Source organism: Heloderma suspectum, chromosome 6 (genome assembly GCF_057233095.1).
Source record: "Heloderma suspectum isolate Gila_16-S chromosome 6, 16-S_ref, whole genome shotgun sequence".
Lineage (NCBI taxonomy): Eukaryota > Metazoa > Chordata > Lepidosauria > Squamata > Helodermatidae > Heloderma > Heloderma suspectum.
Genome location: NC_139463.1, coordinates 63,710,207 through 63,716,095, shown reverse-complemented (window position 1 = coordinate 63,716,095; position 5,889 = coordinate 63,710,207).

The window sequence follows — 5,889 nt, the reverse complement described above, 5'->3', positions numbered from 1 at the left end:
GAATTAAACAACCCAGAAATTGCCGTTATGTGCGAACCAGGCCAATAATAATTTTGTAGCTTCTCCAAAAGAAAAATTGGTAATGGTGAATCAGCTTACCTGAAGGGTGGCTTGTCTTCTCTTACTCTCTTCTAGTGCAATGCACAGCCATTGAATGCTGGGTTTATTCTAGAGGGCATCACACATGCAGAGCAATAGTGGCAAACAGGCCTGGCCAATGATTTGGGTGAATCAAGGGGTGTGCCTTAGAACATGACCCAGAATCCCCTGATAAACTGCAATATTGGGGACAGGTTAGGGGGAAATTAAAATGATGAGAAAGGACAGGCATCTCCTTGATGTTTTTTTTTTTTTTTTTAAGTTTCATAAAAAGGTGCTTGAGGCAGGAGGATGGAAGCTGCAAAAGGTGTGAAGAAAATGGGCAGAGGGAGGATCAACCCCCTACCCCCTAGCAAAACCCATGTAGTAATTATCTGAAATGTTTAAGTATCAAGGTCAGACAAAAGGATGTATTTCTTCAAGCATGGTATAATGAACTTCTGGATTGGATTTCATTGCCACAAGACATTCAATAGTTTTTCCCCTTGTTTTTTAAAGTCCCATGTGTTCAGAAGAACATCCTACAACTGGTTTGGTACTTTAGTGCCACACGATGCAAGAAGACTCCTCTGAAAAGAAGGGACAGACTGTACCTCAGTGCAATAGAGCACATGTGTGGCATGCAGAGGGTCCCAGGTTCCGTTCCCTGGATCTCCAGGTAGGGCTGGAAAAACTCCTGCCTGAAAGCCTGGCGAGCTGCTGCCAGTCAGTATCGACAATACTGGGCTAGATGGATCAAGGGTCTGATCAGTATAAGGCAGTTTCCTATGTTCCTAGAATCAGTGCATAGTTAAACTATGGAATTCACTGCCACAAGATGTAGTGATGGCCAACAACTTGGGACGGCTTTAAAAGATTAGATTCATTCATGGAGACGGTGATCAATGGCTTCCACTCCTGATAGCTATATGCTACCTCCAGCATCGGAGGCAGTATGCCCTCCACTACCAGTTGCTAGGGGACACCAGCGGGAAGCTGCTGTTGCCTTCATCTCCTGCCTGTGGACTTCTGTTTGGGAACAGAATGTTGGACTGGATGGAACCTTGGTCTGATCCATTCCAGCTCTTATGTTTTTTACCTTTGCCACCCTTTGCACTTTTATTAGAAGAGGGATTCAGCCCATTCTTCCTTTTGGGTTTTTAGTGATGAGATTTAACACGTTTCTTTAAAAAATGTCTAGCGGATGGAGTTTTTTGGATTTGAACTTTTGAAACTGGGTGAGACAGCTTCAATTTGGTAGAATCATAGAATCATAGAATCATAGAATGGTAGGGTTGGAAGGGGCCTACAAGTCCATCGAGTCCAACCCCCTGCTCAATGCATGAATCCAAGTCAGAGCATCCCTGACAGATGGCTATCCAGCCTTGTCTTGAATGCCTCCAGTGTGGGAGAGCCCACCACCTCCCCAGGTCATTGGTTCCATTGTCGTACTGTGCTAACGGTCAGGAAGTTTTTCCTGATGTTCAGCCGGAATCTGGCTTCCTGTAACTTGAGCCCATTATTCCGTGTCCTGCACTCTGGGATGATCGAGAAGAGATCCTGGCCTTCCTCTCTGTGACAACCTTTCAAGTACTTGAAGAGTGCTATTATATCTCCCCTCAGTCTTCTCTTCTCAAGGCTAAACATGCCCAGTTCTTTCAGTCTCTCTTCATAGGGCTTTGTTTCCAGTCCCTGATCATTCTTTGTTGCCCTCCTCTGAACCCTCTCCAGCTTGTCTGCATCCCTCTTAAAGTGTGGTGCCCAGAACTGGACAGAGTACTCCAGATGAGGCCTAACCAGTGCTGCGTAGAGGGGAACTAGTACTTCCCCGGATTTGGAAGCTATGCTTCTATTAATGCAGCCCAAAATAGCATTTGCCTTTTTTGCAGCCACATCACATTGTTGGCTCATATTCAGCTTGTGATCGACAACAATTTGGCACCTATTTGGCAAGGCCACATGGACACTTACCTCTGCCTCACCTCATGAATACGCCAACATTTACTGCACTAGCTTCATATTAACTTCTGGGATGAAATTTGAGGTTCTGAACGTCACCTCTAAATCTACAGAAGAATGCTGAAGCTTCAATCCTGCCTAGAAGGCAGGAATAAGGAAGGAACACCCTTCCTAATTCCTGATGTACAGAGGGAGCTCTGGAGAGTAATGAGAGGAAGGCACTTCCAAGATGCTCAGAGGCACTGTATTATTTGGAAGAAGAGATTCTGGAACTGGTTTTGTCTAAGAGCGGGCTGCTTTCAAATGAGCCTTAAGGGAGCCATCCCTGTCTCATTCGATGTCAACGTTGGCCTGTAAACTTCTACTTGCAACCGTCCTGTGTCTTCCCACCGCTTCTTCAATCTTTTTCCTTAATATAGAAAACCTGTTAATGGGGAAAAGATGGAACAGCTGAACAGTGCCCTCTAACTGGTGGAGCTAGGATCCCACTGTCTGGATGCACCCTAAGGCTAAAGGGATTGGATCAACCATGTTTACAGGATCATCCTCTGCTCTATCAACCTCAAAGACTGACCAATCACACACCTTTTAAGTATACCTATCTGTGTGCTTCAACACTAAAGAGGGAATCTCAAACTGCTCCATGGCTTTGGAATCCACCCCAGCAGGACACTGCCCCAAACCTGAAATCTTTCCAAAATATTGTAAGCCTCTCAAGTAGTGAAGTCTGCAGATGGGATGTTTATTAGCACCGATAAAGCCATTTTAATTGGAATTTTTAAATGAAGCTGTGCCCAGCTGCATCCAAGCAGAGCAAATACAGATGGTAAGAAAAATAAAATTAAAACCTATACATAAAATAAGCAGAGAACAAACTCTACGGACAAACTCTTCATGTCATGCATCTGCATTTGTTAATTGTTGCACCCCAACTTTCTATAAAACAGGAATACAAAATAATGAGCAACGTCTAAAACCACTAAATCTAGCAGGTAAAGCACATCAGTAACTCCAACTGGAGTTCACACTCATTTGTTTAGCACCCTTTAGCCACCTTGTCCTACTCACGAAAGGGCAATGAAAGAGCGAATCCTTCATGCTCTCCCCTCATTCAAAATTTACATGCGCATACAAGCAGGCTGGAGAATCAAATGTAAATTACTAGTTGAGAGAAAAGCCAGTGTAAGGGCTTGCCCTTGCATATATGGTGTAGTTCATAGCATTTATAAATCAAGATAGGAAGAATTCAAAACCTCACTTCCCTCCACTACCCTGTGATGAGGGGACAACTGAGCTGCTCCAAACTCTGCACTTCAAGCTCTGAGACTACAGCAACATTGGCCTCACAGCCAGCAGTATGTCTGAGCCAGAGTCCTTTTCACTGCTTCATTACTAGAAGATGGACCAGGGAAGACCAACTGCCTGCTCATTAGAAACTGCTGATGAGGCAATTCTTGGGCTTGTGTGGGAACCAGCTGAGAGTTCAAAGCAAGCTGGCATGATTCAGAACCCAATTAAGGCTGTGAAAATAAAGAGGAAGATCCCAGTTTCTTCCTTGTTCCCAGGAAACAGGGAGCAAGTACATGGAAGCAAGAGGGCTCCATCCAGGGTTCATGGGGGAGCCCAGCTGAAGTTTTCACAGCAATTAGTTTTTGAGCAAAAGAAATGTTGTTTGTCTTCTTGATGTGGGCAGGCTCACTGCAACAGGGTTGGCTGTAATACTTCCCATAAGTGTCAATTTATGGTAATTTCATACAAATGCCTTGAGAATGAAGAAGCAAGTCCTGATTTTAATCCACCAAAGTCATGTGTTCAAGTGATCTTGTGAAATGCATACATAACCAGCAAAAAACATGATTTAACATGTCCTGAGCATTCATTAGTGAATTCACTCCCATCTCAGATGTTGTCAGCTTTCTCCAATCTGGTGCCCCCCAGATGTTTTGGACTGCAACTCCCATCATCCCTAACCACTGGCCATGCTGGCTGTGGCTGATGGAGAGTTCTGGTCCGAATAAACAGGACGGCAGCATGTTGGGGAATGCTGTTTTAAATTGCCCTCTTAGCACAAAGTAATCTTGCTGTAGGAAGACAATGCATCTCTTCCACCCCAGGAGGGGTTGCATGAATTCACCCTTCATTAGGGTCCAGGTGACCTTGGGATGATTCCTCTGTGTTTAAAAATGCAGTCATGTGAATCAACCCTTGAAGCCAAAAACAAAAATCGTCAATTGCTTTTTGTACCTGGAAACGAACTGGGCAGATTTAATAAGGAAGCTTTAAAAACGACCAATCACAGTAGAAAAATACAGAACCTGTTCCAAGCACACACTATCACTGTACCAGCTCCCAACAACCTAAGGCCTGGAAGCCCTACCCAAGTTACCCCCAATTCACATGGCTATGAAAGGCAAGCTTCCAGGCCTCATGGGTAACACCAAGCACAAAAAAAAAAAAGTTAGAAACCAAACAGTGGGAATGATATACAATGGGAACTGGGGCCTCAATGCCCCTACATAGTACTTTGTTTCTTCCCTTTATTTACCACTCCCTGCTTTGTGCTTGTTCAAGTTTTTGCCACTTTTCATATAGCTGTCTCTCCACCCCATCCATCCCCTATGGGTTGAAAACCTGAATTCTGGAAGCAGACAGAAGTACTCAATTTTACCTGCAGACTGTATTTTGTGTAAAAAGAAACAAAAACAGAGAGCCCTAGGAGGGACAACAGAGGCCCACGCTGTATTCAGCGCTGTCTCGCTTTCAAGGTCCTAGCAGCCAACAAAATATGATTTAAAATCCAGCTGCCCATCTGCTCTCAATCCTTCCCGAAGCCTGCTTTCTATTAGCTGCGGCTGCTGCAGGCCTTTAACTCTTTGAAAGCTGGCTTGCTGCGAGCAGTCTGCTTTGCTAACATTAAGAGTCCAAAGTCTTTGAATGTTGTTCTCTGAGCTCTTTGGAGAACCATATAGCTATTAAAACAGTGGGAGGAAGAACAGAGGGCGTCTCATAAGCTAGTATTATTAAACTTCAACGATGATGGGTCTGAACAGATGTCTATTCCACAGAGGCATTGCAGGGGTTAATCACCCATGCATTGGGCTAAGAGATACAACCACAAAATATTTTTTTATTACTGGGCTGGGCTGGTTTCTCTTAACACTGTCATGGATTTTTATCACCCAAATGCCATTGTGGTTTACAGGAGCCAGTCATCAGGGCTATAGATGGGTCAAATCATCCCACTCTACTATATTTGAACAAGAAGGTTGCTGAAGTCGCTCTGCCCTGCCTGAAAAGGCAGGTAGTCCATGTCTCCTGCCCTGGCCACTCAACTTAAAACAAAATGTTGTGACATGGGGCACCAGGCAGTATGAAAAACTAGGGGACAACATGGATGCAACTGAAGATTTCTAGCTGTTCAGTAACACTGTGAACTGGTAAAAATATAACACGGCAACAGCTACAAAGAGTAGAGGTCCCCAAGATTTTGTTTCATACATTTACCCTTCCAAAGTCAGACAGAAGCAACTGTGATGGATATTAAGTGCATGCATAAATCTAGAACAAGGCAAGAACAGCATAAGGAATAAAGACACAATTACAAGTACATGAGCTGTGTAGGTACTGAACCACGATCAGTGGGGCATGTATGCCTCAAATATAATTGCACTTCTACTTTAATGGACAAGAGATTAATAGTGGCTTTCTCATTTACTAAGGTGATGCTGGAAAAATACTAAGCTACATGGAATCCAGGATTCCTATGCAAGGGAATCTGCACCACCCCATCCCTTGGGAAAACCAGCTCTAAGTTGCAAAAACGAGCAATAAAATACACATCCCACACATCAA